The sequence below is a fragment of the Protopterus annectens genome, chromosome 17.part0 (genome assembly GCF_019279795.1).
Source record: "Protopterus annectens isolate FY-2018-M chromosome 17.part0, PAN1.0, whole genome shotgun sequence".
Taxonomy (NCBI): Eukaryota; Metazoa; Chordata; order Ceratodontiformes; family Protopteridae; genus Protopterus; species Protopterus annectens.
In genome coordinates this window covers 546,418,205-546,439,198 of record NC_056751.1, presented here as the reverse complement: position 1 = coordinate 546,439,198, position 20,994 = coordinate 546,418,205, and positions in this window count along the sequence as shown.

Genomic DNA, 20,994 nt, shown 5'->3' with positions numbered 1-20,994 from the left:
TGCATGTGTGCATGTGTCCATGTGTGCATGTGTCCATGTGTGCATGTGTGCATGTGTCCATGTGTGCATGTTTCCACGTGTGCATGTGTGCATGTGTCCACGTGTGCATGTGTCCACGTGTGCATGTCTGCATGTGTGCATGTGTGCCTGTGTGCATGTGTGCATGTGTGCCTGTGTGCATGTGTCCACGTGTGCATGTCTGCATGTGTGCCTGTGTCCATGTGTGCATGTGTGCATGTGTGCATGTGTCCATGTGTGCATATGTGCATGTGTGCATAAGTGCATCACTGGTAACATTGTGTGGACACTGTAAACTGTGTTTCCTGTCTTCCTCCCACAGGTTCTGGTGCTGCTCTGGTGTCCTGCAGCAGGGAACCTGAATCTGGTGCCACAGGTACTGGTAATGATGATATCTGTGTAATGGTACAGGAAGGTGTGTCAGGGTCCGCCACTGGTCAGCCAATTGACAGTACACAGCTGTCAACCCCATCATTGCGCACAGTCATCCTGCCAGTACATCCTTTGTCACCATTGTCCCTAGGTGATGGACAGGATACAGTGGGCATTGACCAGGGTAATGTGGTATCTGTGGCACATGCTTCCCCACACAGCAGCCATGGGCAGGTTCCTGCGATGGTACCACACAGACAGTTGCCCATGGGTTCTCGTGGGAGCACCTGTGGGCGTACTGCCTCTGGCAGACATGCCCAAAGAGGTCTGTCAACCTCAGCTATGTTTCAGGCTGTCATGCAGGCACAGTCGCGTATGGAAAGGTACACCAGACAGGGTCTGAGGGAGCTGAGAGCATGTCGCACAGCCATGACTGACAGTATGTGTGACATCGCGGATGCTATCCATAATTTCACCGATGTTCATAGACAGACGTTGTGGGGACATATTACAGCAGTTCCACAACCAAATGTCCATGAGCCAGGGCAATGGTGGGCGGTTGCGGCGTCAATGTGGCCGTATGCCAGCAACAGCAGCAGCTGGCAGTCGGCGCAGACGACAACAGGCCCATGCATGCCCCCATAGTGCCAGCAGCAGCCCCAGCAATGCTGGGTCTGTGCTGTCATCGGAACACCCCAGGAGACCATGTGCACGTGGCTCTGGACAGTCCCAACAGGGACCTGTGTCCAGTCAACACACTCCCACTTCTGATGACAGTACCCAGTCTGGCTTAGTACTGGATACGGTCCGTAGCACCCCTGCCAGGCACAGGTACCGTGTCTGTGCCCACAGACACTGATCTGTATGACCTGCCAGGTGCAGTCTGTGGCTGTCCACAAACCCCTGTATATGGCAGCCATGAGGTGGAACTGTGTGCATGCGTACACACATGCGAAATGTTAACACCTAGGGCGACCACATACACGCACACAATGCACCAACAGTGCCCCACCCTGTACTGCTGCCCCTCACCAACACACATACACACACATGTCAATTGGTGGTATCAGTGGCAGACTCAGGCATACCTAATTCACACCCTGTGCATATGATGACACTGTGCCACCTCCTGCAATCTCCAACATCATTGCGGGAACAGGTAAACACGTTGCTGATGCACAGGGTGACTAGATAGAAGTGTATTAGTAGTATCATGTTGGTAACAGTACAGTGTGCTGATATGACTGTGTGTATATCCCAGCATGCCTGATGCAGTAACTGTATGAATGTCCTGAATTGTTATCTGCACCCATAGTACGTACCAAAGTGTAACAGCTGCACATAATTGCATGCCGGTGGTAAGGATGTCAACAGATAGCCACATACATGGGTAGCACAGGGGGGAAGCTAATGCAAGTAGTGATATGCAATGATGTACATGTACAGTAATGGTGTCAAGTTGCCCACAATGACTATGCAATGTGGATGTTTGCGCATGTTGATATGTGTGCAGTACCAATGTAATCCAAATCACAATTAACTATGACATAATATCAGTTCTACCATGGGCATCTGCGCTGTGTATTCCTGGGTACATGTTGATAGTGCCTACATATTTGCATTGTTACTTACTGTTAGTGTTACCCCTTCTTTGTTGTACAATGAACTACTTCCAGCCCTACTTACTGTAGCTTTGCTTGCATGCATGTTCACTTGGGGTTCCCTGGAACACTGCTTACACCTGCAATGCAGAGTTACAGTGCTTCTGTGGACTCCTAGTGACATCTGCATAGCGTAAGATACATATGTCAAGTTTACACATGACAGAACGTCACTGTCCGTCCTGTTCGCATGTACGTTGCCTGTGACACATTGCACATGTCTTACCTGGCATTTACCCACGTGTGCAGTCATATATGCCAGTGCTATGAAACAGTAGCAATACACCCACACATACACACCTTCAGTATGTTGTTCCCCATTGGCCCTATGTGTTGGTACTCACCATGGCAATCACACTACTAGGGTAGCATGTGCAAAGGTAACCTGCGAATCACCTCTATGGTCCAGTTGTGGTTTATGCGAGTCATGTGGCAATGTCACAGCTGCCACATGTATGCAGTCAGCCATCACCCTTGGCCAGGAACGTACAACACATGTGTGGGATGCCACCACATAGCCAATCTGGGGAATGAGCTCTCTGAACCCAGTAATGCCATACCCTGTCAGGTGGCATGTCATATTACAGTGACTACAATACAAGTCAGACATAGACATGCACTGACAACATGCTGAACACATTGGGGCATACGTTGGGACTCAGAATAGCATCCTGCCTGAGCATCACACACCTCCGCAGCTGGCATACAGGCATATGTTCCGTCGGAACAGAGCACATGCCACACATGGCACACACATCCCGTGTGCCACACACTCACAGCCTGTAGGGCTACACAACACACCTGCTACAGATGTGTCAGGTACCTGTCTTGGGTGCTGCACTGGGGTCCCGCTCAACAGGCTGTATCTGGTGAAGGTCACAGTGATATGCCTCAGGGGCACTATGGTCCACCACAGAACACATGCATACAGGTCAGTCAGAGGCATGGACACATATGACTCAGTCATTGACCATGCCACTATGGATGACCTGAGACATACCTCCCTGGACTACATGATAGGGAACATAGAATGGATCTCTCAGCATGTGGCATGGGCCAGTATGAGCCTGATCTTGGTTGCCAACATACCCTCACCAGGTATGCTACCACTATATGTAGGAAGGGTGTTGTATGTCTACATTCTGCTCAGTCTCCAATGTCATTCATAGGGTATCCGTTGGCTGTCAACGTGTGCTTACATGCTAGGGAAGCCACAATGATGTGCAAGGGTCAGCTTGCACGTGACACCCATGGCCCGATGTATATTGGCGAAGCACCTTGATACACACATACTGCCTTATGCTGCTGGACATGGATTACATAGCCACCTCTGCAGGTATCACACAGGTTAGGACACTAACAGTGCTGCTACACAACACCAGCAGTGTACACCACAAGATGCATGCACTGGACACTGTCCTCAGCACGGTGAACTGCAATGTCTGTGCAGTACCAGAGTCCTGATTCATGGCTCACAGGTGCAACCCATCACTGCCAGGTTATGCCTCATGCCATGCCTGTCATCCCCTACACATGTAACACACATGGACAGGGGGGTGGTATCCCAAGGCACCACAGATACACACACCTCCAGGTTGTTGGCAGAGCACAAAGCATCAGGGCCTAATCATGTGCAGCTAACAGTGTGTCGGACTGCCATCTGGTTCATAGCCTGGCACACACAACCCTCCCATACACAGGAAAACCACCTATTCTCCATAACAACACTGGCAATATGCAGTCTCAAGAACTGTCTTTATATGGCTGGACTGCATCCAGCCAAACATTGTGCGTGAGCATTAATGTAGCTACAACACACTAGTTGAAGGGTTCACAGCATGTGGTCACTGAATTGCAGTGGAATGACATGTTACCACTCCCACAACAGGTGGGAACATGCAGCACCTGTACATCGACTACATGTAGACTATATGGCCCAGACCAGATGTGTATCCCCTGCTGTAGGTATTTTACCATATACACCCACACTGTATAGACACATACCGTGTGCGGCCCCTGCACAGTAAGACACAGTCTTATTGTTATGCATTGCAAATACCATTTATCCACTCGAGGCATGTGTCAGACATGGTAACTACTGCAGGTCACAGGTATTTATGTGTATGTGTCACACACATACATCATGTGTGCAATGCCATTGCTGGTTTAGGCAATGGCATGCATTGTTATGCACAAAGACCCACACAAGGTCATAATGTGTGACACAACCACACGTGGCAGTTGTGGGTTACCAAAACATACCTATCTGTACTCTGACAATGGTAATAGACCCAGTAGCAGAGCGCACTATTGGCATTACTGGCCAACTAGCCCTGTTTGGCTGTGCTGATAGTGTGGTGACATCCCCTGTGTTTACTGGGGGAATATGCAGCATCTGGTGTATTGTAGTATTTGTCAAAAGGACCTGTTTTCTCACACTTGCATTTACACACACCCTACTACCCCCACACACACTTGCCATTTGCAGGATTCATACCCCTACCTAACTAAGTCACAACACGTGAGAGAGACGCATTAGCGAAGCGTACTATTCGGATTACTAGATGGTTCCTTTTCTCTGGCTGTGCTTATAGGGTGCTGACATCATCAGTGTTTTGAAAGGGTAATGTGCATCAGGTAGTGTGATCTCCTGATTGCCAAAACTAACATGTTTTTCATACAGAAATGCACACACACAAACTCCCCACATCCAAACACACACACACTTGCCACTTGCAGGTTTCAAACCCCTACCTAAATATGTTATGGCACTTTAGAGTGACGCTGTAGCAGATTGCGCTATTCTGATTACTGGTAGATGTCTTTTCTCCAGCTGTATGTATAGGGTGCTGACATCATCACTGTTTGGAAAGGGTAATGTGCATCATGTAGTGTGATCTCCTGATTTCAAAAAAGCACATGTTTTTCATACAGAATTGCACACACACAGAGTCCCCACATCCAAACACACACACATGCCATTTACAGGTTTCAAACTCCTACCTAACTATATTATGACACTCGGGAGAGACGCATTAGCAGAGTGCGCTAATCGAATTATTGGGAGGTTTCCCTTCTCCTGCTGTACTTATAGGGTGCTGACATCATCCGTGCTGAGATAGGGGAATGTGCATCCTGTAGAGTGCTTTCACAGATGCCAAAAGGGACATCTCCCTCACACAGACTTGCACATACACTAACCCCCCTCCACACACACTGGGCAGTTGCAGGATTCAAACCCCTACCTAACTATATTATGACACTCGAGACAGACGCATTAGCAGAGTGCGCTATTCGCATTACTGGGAGATGTCCCTTCTCCTGCTGTACTTATAGGGTGCTGACATCATCAGTGTTTAAAAAGGGGAATGTGCATCCTGTAGTGTGTTCTCCTAGTTGCCAAAAGGGATAGTTCTTTCATACAGACTTGCACACACACTAACCCCCTCCACACACACTGAGCATTTACAGGATTCAAACCCCTACCTAACTATGTTATGACACCCGTGATAGACACATTAGCAGAGCACGCTATTCGAATTACTGGGAGGTTTCCCTTCTCCTGCTATACGTATAGGGTGCTGACATCATCAGTGTTTAGAAAGGGGAATGTGCATCCTGTAGTGTGTTCTCCTAGTTGCCAAAAGGGATATTTCCTTCATACCGACTTGCACACACACTCACCCCCTCCACACACACTGAGCATTTACAGGATTCAAACCCCTACCTAACTATGTTATGACACTTGTGACAAACGCATTAGCGGAGCATGCTATTCAAATTACTGGGAGGTTTCCCTTCTCCTGCTGTACTTATAGGGTGCTGACATCATCAGTGTTTAGAAAGGGGAATGTGCATCCTGTAGTGTGTTCTCCTAGTTGCCAAAAGGGATATTTCCTTCATACAGACTTGCACACACACTAACCCCCTCCACACACACTGAGCATTTGCAGGATTCAAACCCCCACCTAACTATGTTATGACACTCGAGACGGACGCATTAGCGGAGCACGCTATTCGCATTACTAGGAGGTTTTCCTTCTCCTGCTGTACTTATAGGGTGCTGACATCATCAGTGTTTTAAAAGGGGAATGTGCATCCTGTAGTGTGTTTTCCCAGTTGCCAAAAGGGACATTTCCCTCTCACAGACTTTCACACACACAAACCCCACTCACCCACCCACACACTGAGCATTTGTAGGATTCAAACCCCTACCTAACTATATTATGACACTTGAGGGAGACGCATTAGCAGAGCACACTATCCGAATTACTGGGCATCTATTCTGCACCTGCAGTATTTATAGGGTGCTGACATCTTTATTTCTACAGAGGTATGTACATGTAGTACTACCTGTCAGGTGGGGGATAGCATATATATGCATTTGCAGCCACCTACGTCAGGGTCAGATATGCACATCGCACTGGCAGGTTATGTTCTATACCATGCTTTGTGACCACAGGACCTGTAACACACAACACAACCAGTCCAGAACACCACACCCACATCCAGGACACACACTTAGCTTCCCTGGGAACAGTGCCGGGATATGCAGGTGTTCACATACACCATTCCAGTTGTTAACATCAGGTACAGGCATATTGTGTGTGAGAACTACTCAGGCCTCTACCACTTTACCCTACAGCCACTACAATTTGTGGGTCCATGTGCTATGGCAGAACCACACACCACAGCCACATGGGGGAATACATATTGCACCTGTCCATCTGCAACGTGGGTACTCACTGTTCCACACCAGAGGTAGACCACTATTGTTGATATCTGACCATACCCACCTTTCCCTGGACATCCATATTCCATCTCCACCCCCAGGCAAGGTTGTCACTGCACACAAACTGTATTTAGCACAAACAGACTCTACACTTGTGAAGACTGGGGTGGACGACTTCAGAGGACCCATGCTGGGGGACTATACTGGCCACTCAGCATAATCCTTGACAATTGCATTCTATGAGCATGTGTATGGTTTGCATTGATCATGCTATCCCACATATACCCATGACTGCTCCACAACAAGACACCTGTCAGGTGTACACCAGCCATGTATGAGCCGTACAACAGACAGAGTGAGCTAATACATTGCAGAGCTGTAGCCCACAGAGGGAGGACATCTGTGAACAGTTCCGGCATGGCACTTCATTCACACATAATCATCACAACACAGTGTTGATAGTGGAATTGTCCAGAGAATGCAGATAGGGCTCCCCTCAGTCTGTTATTGACGAACACTTACTGTTAGAGATCCTCAGCAACCCTCTTCCAGCACACACCGACAACATGGCTGTGGCTTAGCACATTCAATCCCTGGGACCTCCACGGTGCCCCTGCTTGAGAGAGGCACAGCTCACTAGCCTCACATGTTGCCTTATGTGACCTACTTTACAGTGGCACAGTAGCCTACTGTACTGGGGATCCAGATGCCAAGCACACTCTGGCTGAGCTGTCATTCCCTAGGGCAACAAGCCTAGTACTGACCTCTACACCCATATGTTCAATTGTCGGATGCACAATATTTGTTGTGCTGTTCTACTGTTTGCAGGTCTTTATTGCCATAACATTCCCTGTTCCTATGACCAACTTGTGTATCTGTGGAAGATGTTTACATATGATGGCGATCCACTATATCACTTATGTCTCTGTAGTCATTTACTGTGTGCACTGGGCAGATTGCTGTGTTGTGGTTGGTTCCTGGACTGACACGTACAAATACCAGATATGTGTGGCCAACTGCTAAACGGAGATATGGCCTAAGTGTGTGAGCATGCCCAGTTCAGCCTTTCCATGGCATGTTGTCTGACATATGCCTCATTTATCAAAGTGTGCGAGCATGCCCAGTGTGAGCTTTCCATATGTTGCACTCTGAAGTCCACCACATATTTGGGTGTGTGTGAACTTCAACAATATCTCACATTTATGGTTGTGTGTTGGGTGTCATGTTGTGTACTAACTGGCCAACTGCTTCGTGTCTGTCACAACAGGGATTATACTGTGCCTGCAGGGATTGCATGGGATACTTTGCAGACAGTTCTCAACATACTTTCATAATGACCTAACACTGTAGTACCGTATAGTGTACTGGTTCAGTACTTTCACTGTGGTGGACAGTATCCTGGGCTTTAGTCCTATGACTGCTTGACATCTTCACAGTGAGCACAACAGACTGTGTAGGGACCAGTTGTGCACATATGACCATGTTGCATTATGTTCAGATATGGACTACCTACACCAGGCTCGTCCAACATTGGTAGTGTATTCCACAACATGGGTGGACACTGGCAGACACTAGCAATGTTCCCTAGGCCATTTCTGATGCTAGTCACAGGGTGTGTTTGTCCTTCGACACACATTGTAACTGGAGTTTGCCATGACATATGTCATGGTTAGTATACTGTGCCTCCGTCTACCTCTGACATAACAGTGATACCCAGGGTTAGCCTACCATCTCCCATCCACTCATCAGGATTCCTCTTGAGGGGTGTCGATAAGTGACTCTCTGGCTGTCCTGTACCGGGAGTTTACTGAAGAGTGGGGGTGCCTTCTGTGTTATGGATCATTCTGTACAGCTTGTCCTATGTATGTCAGTGCTGGGGTTCAGGTCTCTCATGTGCATAGCTCACTGCCATTCAGATTGTACAAGGTGCAGCATGTTCATTGATTCCTGGTTGGACATGGCTTCATACATCAGGCACAGCTTGCCTGTAGCTGGGCAGTATGGCAGTGTGTGGGGCTGCAGTTTGTTTACTCAGGCAACACATGGCATCTGTTCATGCTCTTTGCTACTCCTGGTGGGGTACTGTTGTGGACTTTACAGTTGATGGAGGTGTCTGCTGAGGTATATCCCACAGGGGTTATTGTAGTCAATTGTGATGCTGATGGAGGATGACTGCAGAGCCACAGTGACATCCCCTTATCTACATCTGCCAACCTTCATGTTTGGGTGGGTATATAGTATATGTTTCTGCGAACACTACAGCCACATGTTTGTCCAGTGCAGGATATCTATCACCTTTTGTACCCAGGTCTCTCATTACATGTTAGGTACGTCATGGGTTAACACCTGTGTGGTAATTTGTGGGCACTTACTGTATATCCACGGTGGTTGTCTATACAGAGTTCTGCAATTAGCTTGCTGACATGGCTATGGCTCCAGTTGTCTGTTTGTAGGTGGCCCTTTTGTGGGTTGCTTGTGTCAGCTGGGGGTCGGATATGGTGGGCTGTTTGTACTCCTCTGCATACATGTTCAGTCACAGTCCTTCCATGTTGGCCTATACCTATGGGACATATATACAGAACGGGGGGGGGCCCAGGACCAGGCCTTGTGGGATGTCACTCATATCTGCTTTGTAGTCTGATATGGACGCGGCATGTCTGACCATGTCAGTTCTGTCCTTGGTCTGGTTTGCAACCCCTCTACTGACATAGGCGTATGTATTTAAGCTGGTGAACATATCCATACTGAACTCGTACGGTATTGTCTAGAAGCATATGCACGGTCCAGCTAAGCTGTGTGGACCACATTGCCCTCATCAATAACCTTAATGACTGCTTCAAATGGGTCAAACATGTTTAGGGGCAGGATCTGCAGTTACGACAGCCACACTGTGTAGGGTCCAGTATCAGTAGGTCCACAATAGCCTTCTGTCTGCGGTACATACTGATCCTTTCCATAGCTGTGCAGACCAAGCTTGTCAGGATCCTGGGGTGGTAGTTTGCAGTATCCATTCAGGCAACACCTTTGTTGTGAAGGACCACTGTTGTTGTACACTGCTCTTTGGGTACATATCCTGTGGTAAGGCTGACATTGGGCAGTAGTGTGATTTGGCATTCCATTATTCTTAGAGTCCATGTTGGCCTCAGCCCAGGACACCATCACATACCTTTGCTGCTGTGTGTTTTGCTTTGCAGATGATGGCTGTTACCTCAGCATCTGCAATGTCAGGGGACCAGCAGTCTGCTGGGATAGTTATTTTGCACTCTGGGGGGGGTGGGTGTTTGCACTGCACCTGTCAGGTTGTATGTTAGCAATATGTGTGTGTGTTTGGTATGTTGTTTGTAATATCTGTGTGATTCGGAGCATATCTGTGGATGCCCAACCTGGTTCCTACCATCAGTTAGGTAAGCCTTGTGATTATCCATAGTGTCCTGTACAATTTGTATCTTCATAGGTTCATGGGTTCATGCTAGGCTATCCACCCTAGGACATTAGTAAGCCTAGCCAGAGTGTGTGTGTCTTTCGCCACCCCTTGCTATGTTTCTATTATGGCCATTTATGAATTTCTTTACTGTGCCTCTGTCTGGTCGTGACACAGTGAAGACCCCCAGTATACATGTACGATCATCCATCCACTTGGCAGTATTCCTGTTGAGGGGTGTCAGTGAGGGACTCTGCCTAACATGGATTGGGATCCTGTTTCTGGGTGTGGGGAGCCTCTGGGTTATGTATCTGTCCCTCCAGCGCATCTTATTTCATTATGTGTTGAGGCTGACATCTGTCACTCTCACAGCTCCAATGGCTTTGATTTCCTGTGGTGGAGCATGTCCATTACTCCTGTGTTGGACATGGCCTTGTACAACAGACATACAATGCCTCTGTGTAGGCAGTCTGTGACTGCATTCAGCTGGGGTGTCAACAGCCAGGCAGCATATGACATATATTTCACACCCTTTATCCTCTTGGTGGGGTAACTATGAGGTCTTCCGAACCGCTGCAGGTGTCACGTACGGTACATCCCATATGAGTCATTGTACTAGATTATGGGTCTGATAAGGGAACAGTACAGCGGCACAGTGACCTCTGTTGATGTAGATGTGAATCCTTTCATGATACGGTGTCCAATATCGACAATCTTCCTAGCCACATTGGCATTGTGAGTGTCACATGACAGATTACTGTCGACTTGTGTCCCTAGGTGCCTAATTACTCCTTGCATACATAATGGTTTGCCACCTATGTGGTAATTTGTGTGTACCTTGTCTGGTATTTGGTGGGACATTCATACTGTCCAGTGTCTTCAGGATGTCTGGGTAGAGTTCTTGTGTATGAGAGTGTGGTCTGTCGCATGCTACAGACTGTACAGCAGTTTGGACTACACTTAGGTGCATATGGGTGGTCTCCGCTGCTTTGTGCATTGTCAGTTACCTGGCCATATGGGTGTCTGTGCTGCATATGGATACTCCCCCTCCTTTGATGTTTTGGTCCAGGTGTTGGGGCCATAACACATGATATGTGGTATAACCTGGTAGTGCTGGTGTGCTATCACTAGGCTTGCAGCAGGCTTCTGTCACTGCACAGACATCGATGTTCTCCATAATGGGAAGTGCCTCAGGGTCATGCATATTGCAGTTTACACATCTGGCATTGGTCAGCATTACCCTTATGTTTCTTACCACTTATGTTTTCTAGGGTGGTGGGTAGTCTTTTGGCCTTGCCTACATACGGCTCTATGGAGGTGGCAAAGGCCTTATCCAGTATCCAGACGCATAGGGGTAACAGGTGCAAGCCATCCCTGGAACAGCAGCATGGCTTGTCATGCTTGACATCTCAAGCAGACAGACATTAGACCCTCTTGGACTGACAGCTGTAACTGTGCCAGCTGTTAAACATGATCATTCTGTGTTTGTACTGTGGCATCATTCTTGGTGAGGGTTGGATGCTGCACACAGCCAGTGTCATACCGGCCTGGAGTACATACTCAGAGAGATCATCCATGTCTCTTTTCATGTAGACCAGGGAGGTACATCTCAGGTCATTCACACCAGCATGGACATTGAGTGCATCATATTTCTGCTTGCTTTGGGGTGACCTGCGTACTTGTGTTATGTGGCATTTTGTGGCAGCCTACAGGCAGCTTACTCTACCCTTTCCCTTGTTCAGTCTGGTGAGTGGGACAGCAGTGTGTCTGCCTATACAGACACCTATTACAACTGTATCAGGCATGTTGTTTCTCCTTCTGGCCTGTGACTGTTTGGCACACCAGCTTTGTGTACTATTCATTGCATGTGCTATGTTTGGAGGTTGCGGTTGCTTGTGATCTGCTTTGGAGGCTTCTGTTGGTGTGGTGTGTTTGTAATTAGGGCCTCCGGGAATGTGTTTATGTGTTTGGTTTACAGTTGTGGTAGGTCTATGTGGGACTGGGTTTGTGGTGTATGTGGTTACCTTCTCCTCCTGACTAGTTTTGACAGTACTGAGTTGAGGGAGCTCAACCTCTGGTTTGGATACATGGTTGCATCTATCACATATATTTGTATTTATTGGGGGGAGTTGTGGTTGTCTGTGTACTTGGGACAGGTGTCACATTGCCTCTGGATTCACAGATTCTACTTGTTGTGGCTGGACTTAGTGGATTGTATGTGTGGACATATGTTATTGCCATACTACTGGTCAGTGATTACTTCCCTTTTTATGTTTGCTCTATCATGTGGTAGCTTCCTCATTCTCTTGCATGGTTTGGTAATGGCTGGAGTCCAGCATGCCAGATGCCTACATGTATGGCATTGTGTGTTGTTGTTATTTGTGATTGCATACTCCAAGCATTCCTGGCTGTGTTCATGGAATGCCTATATAACATGTTCTGCGGTGTGTCCCATATTCTGCACTTGCACAGGGCCTTTCGTGGATTCAACATCAGTTTGGAGGGCTGCAACCTATGCTTAACACATGTTTTTCACTGTGGTATTCTGGCCAGGGACTGGGGTCGGGATGTGTATATCCAGTGTGATTACTCTATGGTCTGGTCTTACCAGTGAAGGATACACTTCTCATCTTGCCATCCAGTACACATGTTGCTGATTATCACATCCAGTATGCATACCCCTCTTGTGGAAGTGGTACGTTGTTCCTGGGCATTTTTGTTTATGGATTCTGGGAACTTTTCTCCAACTGTGTTGGTGCTAGTATAATGCTCCCGGTGTATGTCTGGGTATTTTCATTCAAGCAATATAATGTTGTTTTGGGGGCTTGATATATTCATGTATTCCAACATAGGCCAGGTGCAGTTCCTGGTATTAGGACAGTAGTCTGCAGCAGGCTATATACTGGGAGGCGGTTTTAGCCATTGGTATTTGACCATGGCTAATCCATACTGCTTCTTGTTGTGGTACCAACATGGGGGTGTGGTTATCCTTGACATTTATTGCTAGTCACCCTCCTTTTGTAGCTTGTTCCATGTTTTGCGGCTGTACAGCACAGTATGAGGTGTGACCTGGTAGTGTTAGGGTGCTGATGTGAGCCTTGACCCAGTTCTCTATTACAGGACTGATATCTACATTCTCCATACTGTGTGCGTTTACACTGCACACATCTTGCTGTTTAGACTTCTGGCATTGGGTAGCATTACATCTAGGTTCCTATCCCTTGTGGTACCTATGAAGGTGGGTTTGTGTTTTGAGACTTACCTATTCAGGGCATGCTGTGGGTACTGACAGCCTTTGCCAGTATCCATGGGGCATGGAATGATAGGTGCACACCACCCCTAGCAGGTGGTGCATCATGTCATGCTCCGCATGTCTTCCCAGCCTGAAACACATTGGCTCCCCTTTGACTAGCTGCATTACTTCAGCCAGTTATTGCACTTGATCATCCCATCATCATTTTGTGGCTTCATGCTTGGTGAGGGTGGATGTTAGTCAGGGTGCTCAGGTGTGCATATAGTACATGGTGTTACATTACTTAACACATGGCATTCATGCCTCAGGTGGTGCTGCAGGGCTGCCTCTGTTGGATGCGCATATTACACTTCCCTGTACATGTTTGTGAGCAGGTCATGTCATTTTAGGCATCCATGTTATTATTTGAGTGAGTCAGAGGGGGTATCATTCCCAGGGTTCCTACTGAGCCAGTGTATGTGCTATGCGTTGCCTCTTTGCCAAGGCCAGGGCATACTGGGCACGCCTCCTTCTGCCTACTGTACATCAGAACTGCTGTGGATGCCAGACATCTGCAGAAGGGCAGTAAACAGGCATTATACTATGCCATTATTTAAGAAAAGTAATAGTTTCTTTTCTTAAATAATGTCATGGTATAATAGCAATAACCCACTTCTGGGTGTGGGTAATGCTGTATTTACCCACGGTTGGCTTTGTTTGGTCCCTCGGGCTTCGCCCTTGGGACCAAACCATGCCAACCGTGGGTAAATCCAGCATTACCCACACCCAGGCGTGGGTTATTGCTATATTATACTTTTTAAGCACTTCAGTAAACAAAGTTGTTATGTAACATCCAAATGCAGTGTACGTGTTGTGCCATATCAGGTGAGTGGGCAAGCCAATCATACCTGTCAACCTCTTAGCACTAGAAATCTGGACAAAACCAAAAATAATGGGGGAACAAAGACCCAAAAATAGGAAGGACAATCACACTAGTTTATGATGTGTTTTTAGAAAATATTAGCTATTAGAGTTCTTATCTTTTTGTTCTTCAGTGTTTTCTTGCAAATCATAGCAAAGATGTTATTGACAACATTACTTCACTGCTAAAAGAAACTCCACCCCAGCATGATGTTTTTTCTCATTACAAAGTGATTTTCTTTCTTTTGGAACATAAGTAATTACTAGGCATGCAGTCCAGGAGACCATTGTGAAGCTTAGCCCATTTTCATAACTGTCCCAGAACACTGTCTCATTAAGTAATTTGCTAAGAATCTCATAGTAGGCAAATGGAGGCTGAAGAAATGAAAGCCTATACCACAGCAAATAGCTCATTAACAGCTCACAGCCTCTGTGCTGACTACTAAACTGCAGCAATCTACATGCCCACACAGGGAAATGAACTCACAGCCTTATTACATTACTAAAACAAGCATGACATGACTAGCTGATGTTTTGATCCCAATCTCAGAGAGTCAAAAGAAAACATTATGTAAGTGTTTCTACCTCACTTTTCCAGCTGCATCCAGTTCTGCAATATTTCTGTACATCATTTTGGATTGCCTTGAAATATCATATAATTTTTTTGAGTTACTTTTTCCAATATGAATTATATCATGGAGTCATTATGACACTACATAGCTGATAATGTTAGAGAAAATGAAGGGTGGCTACATCTTATTTTATTTCTATTTATATTTTTATTTGTACTGGAGTAGTGTACTGATCAGAATTGATCCAAAGCAGGCACAGCCCAGGTAAAAAATAAATTCAGTTTAAAATAAAGCAAGTGGAAATAATAAACATAGTTGATAAGACAAATAAAAAATATATATATTAAAATAATATCTACATTATCTACAGTGGAACTGATGAGACCTTCAGATTGAAGAGCAGTCAGTGAGTTAAGGCAAGATGGAAATAGAAGCTATGAGTGAGTTAGGCAATGTGGCCATTTGTGAAGTTGGAGCACTTGGCTTGGGGTTGGATGGTGGATTTTAAGCTGATGTCCAGACTTGAAATACTTGTTCATTTCTTTAAAGTGAGGACAAAAAGACTGCCAGAGAGTAGGGAATATTGAGGTGAAAGAATACTTTGCACAAACGGAGGAGGGTTGTTTTTTTTTTTTTATAGCAAAATTTTATTCATAGACTTTGTGATCTAACAATAATAGGACATACAAATTTGAGTCAAATAACCAGTAAAACTAATAACAGGATACAAGCTCATGTGCGTCATACAAAGGAGGGTTGGGGACAAAGGTCATTGTTAAGAAAGTATTGCCTCAGTTTATAGGAATAGTTTTTTTCATTGAACTCAGATGTAAGAAGGGAGAAGGTTTCCACGTTTAGTAACTTGAAGAATTGTAATCCTAGTACACGATTGGCTTTTTGTTTTATGGAGAGTCATTTTGTCTTGTTAACAGTGATGCAGTGGTGATCATGAAAAGGTGAGTTGGTAATGAACTGGCAACACCAGTAAATGGAATAGTTTGCGAAATGATGCTTTTTTAAATTGATTTTTATTTAATTAGTTATTTATTTTTGATGCTCCGGTGATAAATTGGGGGGGGGGGTTCTTCATTTGGGAGAGAGAGTATTACTCCTTTACCTATGGCTAGTTTGGCAGGGGAGACAGAGAAGATTTGATTTTTTTAATGCACGAATGAGTTGAACACTTTCTTCTATGTAGATTGAAAATTAAGAAATTGGTCAAGCTTGAGGCTAAAATATTTGAAAGAGATGATGGTTTCAATGTTGACATCATTTAAGTCCATAATCAGAAGGTTGCTGAGAGAATTCAACATTCTTTGGGGAGTTCTAAAGAGCATTGTTTTTCATGTATTCAGTTGAATGTTGAAGGACTTGGACTACAAAGGGTGAGTGGCTGGACCTGCTGAAGTGTGAGTGTTTGGAACTAAGACACTTAACCAGTAACAGAAAAACAGATCAGGTCACTGATTCCAGAATTGCAAAAGTTTAATTCAGTAACACAACAGTTCCAAAGCAGTGTAGAAGCAGAACCACATAGTCAGGATAAATAAATGAATGAATAAGTTTTAATCCAAGTAACAGAATGCAGACAATATTCTTGCCACAATCACAAACAGTCAAAGTTGAGCGCGCTTTCACTTTATAAAATACAAAGCTTCATCAGAACAAAGAGCCATTGTGTTAATGCATTAAATACTCACTTATAAAATTGAATAATTGATTCTTAAAGAGACCTGTCGTCCCTGTATTAATCAAATATTCACAGAACATAAACACCTTAAATACGAATAATTCTAGTTAAATAGTGTTACAAGGTTATTTTACTGTCATAGCATAAAAACATATAATATGAATTCATGAATATAATAAATACATACTATTAAAAATGTAAAAAAAGTATGTTTAAAATAAAATAAATTCTCATAGTGGTTAAACTAATAAATAGTTCCCCCTTCCCATTTTATACTATAAAAATTAATGGGAAATGTAACATATTGTGATGATCATACTCTGACAGCGCCATCATAACTTAGCCTGTCTTAACTTCAACACACTAATGCTAATGTAGTTATTAAGTCCAGGGAGTTTTCCAGTGTCAGTTTTTAATTGCCAAAATAACTCCCTGAACTCAACCCTGGATTCTCAGTTTCCTCCATGGGGGTCCGTACCAATCTATTCCACTACTGCAAACTTAATCTTCATATTTGTGCATACCAAAGAGTGTTTGTAGAAGGCATTAGAGTCTTTCCCTTTACTGATTTTGTAAAAATGCTCGTAAATCCTTTTCCTAAGGGTATGTGTAGTTTTTCCTATATAAAAGCTATTGCATGCGACACAAATCCCTAAATAAATTAGTCCTTTGGTACCACAATTGTAGTGTTTACAAGCAGTTAACCTTATGCTTCTAGAGGGAATATGTATAACACGGTTTACTATTGAAATTGCGAACATCACTCGGTCGAACGTCGTATGGTCGAACGCATAAGGTTGGAAACACAGATGTCAAAGACATTATAATCAATCGAGGAACGGTTTTAACATGGGTCGAGGTAGGTGTACAGTATTATTCCCTACTACAACCATCTTCCCACCTCGACCCATGTTAAAACCGTTCCTCGATTGATTATAATGTCTTCGACATCTGTGTTTCCGACCTTATGCATTCGACCATACGACGTTCGACCGAGTGATGTTCGCAATTTCAGTAGTAAACCGTATAACACTACCCTCGAGAATAAACTCACACTGACGACAAGCTCCACATTTAAAAGTACCTCTTCTTGACCCCCTGATCCTACACTGATTATCTTTCTTTTCAAATAAATCCTTCAGGTTCGTACCTCTCCTTCTTACAAAGGAAGGGTGTGGTGGAACAAAAGCCCTTATGACATCATTAACTTTCAATATGGGCCAATATTTCTTAATAGTCTCTTCCACTCTACCGGATGTACCAGAAAAAGTATGTGTAAAGACCACTTTATGTTCTTTTTTGTTCTCACCACTAATGGTCTCCTCTGTAAATCCTAACCCTAGTAGCGGAAAATACTTACTGTCCCTATTTTTGATAACTTCATCAACCAAATAATTTATCATGGGTTCAGGGTATCCTGTTTCTAAAAACAAAGAGCTTATAGTCTCAATCTCTTCTAAAAATACAGAGAATACACTGGTCATTCTTGATGCCCTTATTAACTGGCCTTTTACAATCCCTTTCTTTTGAAAATATGAATGTCCACTCTCAAAATGCAAGTATGTATTAGAGAAAGTGGGTTTCCTGTAAAGCCTGGACTGAAAACATTGATTTATTGTGTCCTCGTATATCATAACATCTAAATAGTTTATACTAAAATAATCAGTAGGGTAAGTAAAGGTCAAAAAATCAGTGGAATTATTGAAATAATTTATAAATTCCTTAAATTCACTTTCAGACCCCTTCCACAGTATACAAATATCGTCCAGGTAACGAACATAGAAGGTTAAATGCCTACGCCATTCTGAGTTCAGGACAAATTTTTGTTCCCAGTAATAAAGAACACAATTAGCATATAAGGGGGCACATGCTCAATTCAACACTGATCATATTTACTAGGCAGTTTCTCTGATAAGTGTGAGCCACTATTCATAACTTAGCTAGAGATAGTGAAAAAGTGATACCAGGAAATACAGATATGAGATCACACACAAAAATCTATTTTTTTTCTTAAAATAACCTGCAAATGTACATTAACATGTTTTACATGTCCACCAATAAATGTAAAAGGTTCAACTGAAAAGTGATAAACTGACACTCTTGCTACAGACAGTCAAAGAAAGAAGGAAATCCCAACACCACCAGCAGAAGTGATGGATGTGCATGGGATGGCAGATATTGTGACCCTCTTTAAAGTAATACAGAGTGCATTGTGGGTGCAAGAAAGTTAAGCTGTAAAATAACATCACCTCAACATGGCAAACACCATTAGGCCATTCATTTTGAACTACAATAAGTTAGACAATATTGCTATACACCCAGAAAGATGCAAGCATATTAGAACTACAATCAAGACCAAGATTCATTTAATTTTTTTCAGTGCTAGTCATGACTGCATTTATTGCAGAAACTGTGTTACTAGCATTAAGCCCTGTAGTAGACATGAATTTAATTTTTAGAGCCTCCATTTACCTACAGTATGATTCAGAGCAAGTCACTTAACTAGTCATTACTTGTGAGTCACCCCTATTAAAAGGCTGTGTCCATAATAGTTACAATATTATTACAATATTATTTGTATGTTTTTTAATGTCAATACTACAAGCGAATTTAACACTTACTGGGTTGCAAAAAACTATCACTGAGATAAATAGTTTTTTTTACATGTTATTAATAAGCATGTCAGATAATTTGCATATGAAAAAGACTGACTGATTAGGCAAACAAAAGCAATAGCATAGATTTTTAAAAGATTTTGTGCCACATGTACGTGACAAATTGCTGTGATGGCCCCACAGCTCCCTGATTTTGATTGTCTCTACATCTATACACAGCATTTAGAAGCATGGTTTGTGTCCATCGATGAGCTGTAAGTTGACTAATGATAAAAAAATGGAATCTATTATCAGATGTGAAAGCATATACCAGCCTGATAGCAAGCCACACTCTTTCGACATTGTAATGAAATCCTTGAATTCCATTCTGTTTTCCTTTTTGAGTTCTGGGATACCTTCACAATCATTCATTCACATGTTCCTTTAACTACAGAAGAGATGTAATGCTGTAGTATTTATTGAATGCAATTTAAGTACTGTATATGCTGCTAATCCCAGTACCTAAGCTACATATTACATGCAAATTAAAGAGCATAACATAATAATGCCAGTATAACAGACAATGTCTGTCTTTCTAGTAACTCAAAATCAGAACCTAGTGCTCCCAAAAGCTGCGCCTGCTCATTATCTTATTCATAACCTTGATGGGGTATCACATCTGGCCTTAAAACTTTTATTGTGTCTTACCTTCCACCAGATATTAGACCGAACATTCTGCGTTTGAGTCACTTTCTTCATAAAGATGTCTTCTCCTTTCTCTTTTAAAAAGCTCCAAACACCTGTCAAGCATGATCGCCTCCACACCTGTTAAGCCTTCCTAACTTGGGGTAATCATTCACTTTATATTTTAAAGTATATTATATTCCTTCTTGGTGATGGAAGAAAACCAGATATTCTCTGTTTCACTGTTTCTTGAAACCACACTATGAAGTAAAGCTGTTGGCAGTGTAATTTCTCTTCTGTTTTTTGCGTGTTTCAGACATGACCTGATCACCATGATGCATTTATTTCTCTTAACCCATTTTCCATTCACAAATGAAAACACACTTCAAGTCTCTAAAAAAACTGCAGCTGTTGTCTCTCTGGTCATATAACGTAATGTCTTCATTCCTTTCTTCCATCTACATACCTTGCACATATATTTTTGATTGTGATTCTTTCAACTTGCCAGTTCTTTTTTTTTTTTTACTCAAATGATTTTTATTTTGATGAAATAACACAATAATTTAATACATTCATAACATTCAATAACTATTTACAGTATTTACATTTAGCCTGACAAAAAGGATTCAGATAAAAACATTTGCAGTTAAATAATAAATTAATATATAAACTATGACAGGAAGAGTTTGGTTACATCTGTAGGGTGTCAATCAAATTCAAAGCTTTCCTCCACGGACTATTAACCAATGGCTTAGGAAAAGTTCTTAACTCTAGTTATTTTCTCCATTAGTATGCATTTCTTCAGTGATTATAGGAATTCCTCCATTGTGGGTGCTACATTAGAGTTCCATCTTCTAGTTATACATTGTCTGGCTATTGCTAACATTGTCCACAACAAATACAGGTCATCTTTCTTCATATTATTACTATTAACAACATTCAATAAAATTAAAGACTTTGTCAAAACAAATATATCAGTATAGATAGCTGGAAGAAATTTGTTATTCTCATTCCAATATGGTTTAATATTAGTGCAGTCATAAAAAATATGAGACCAGTCAGCATTAGTGGACAGATGACATCTCCAACATAACTTG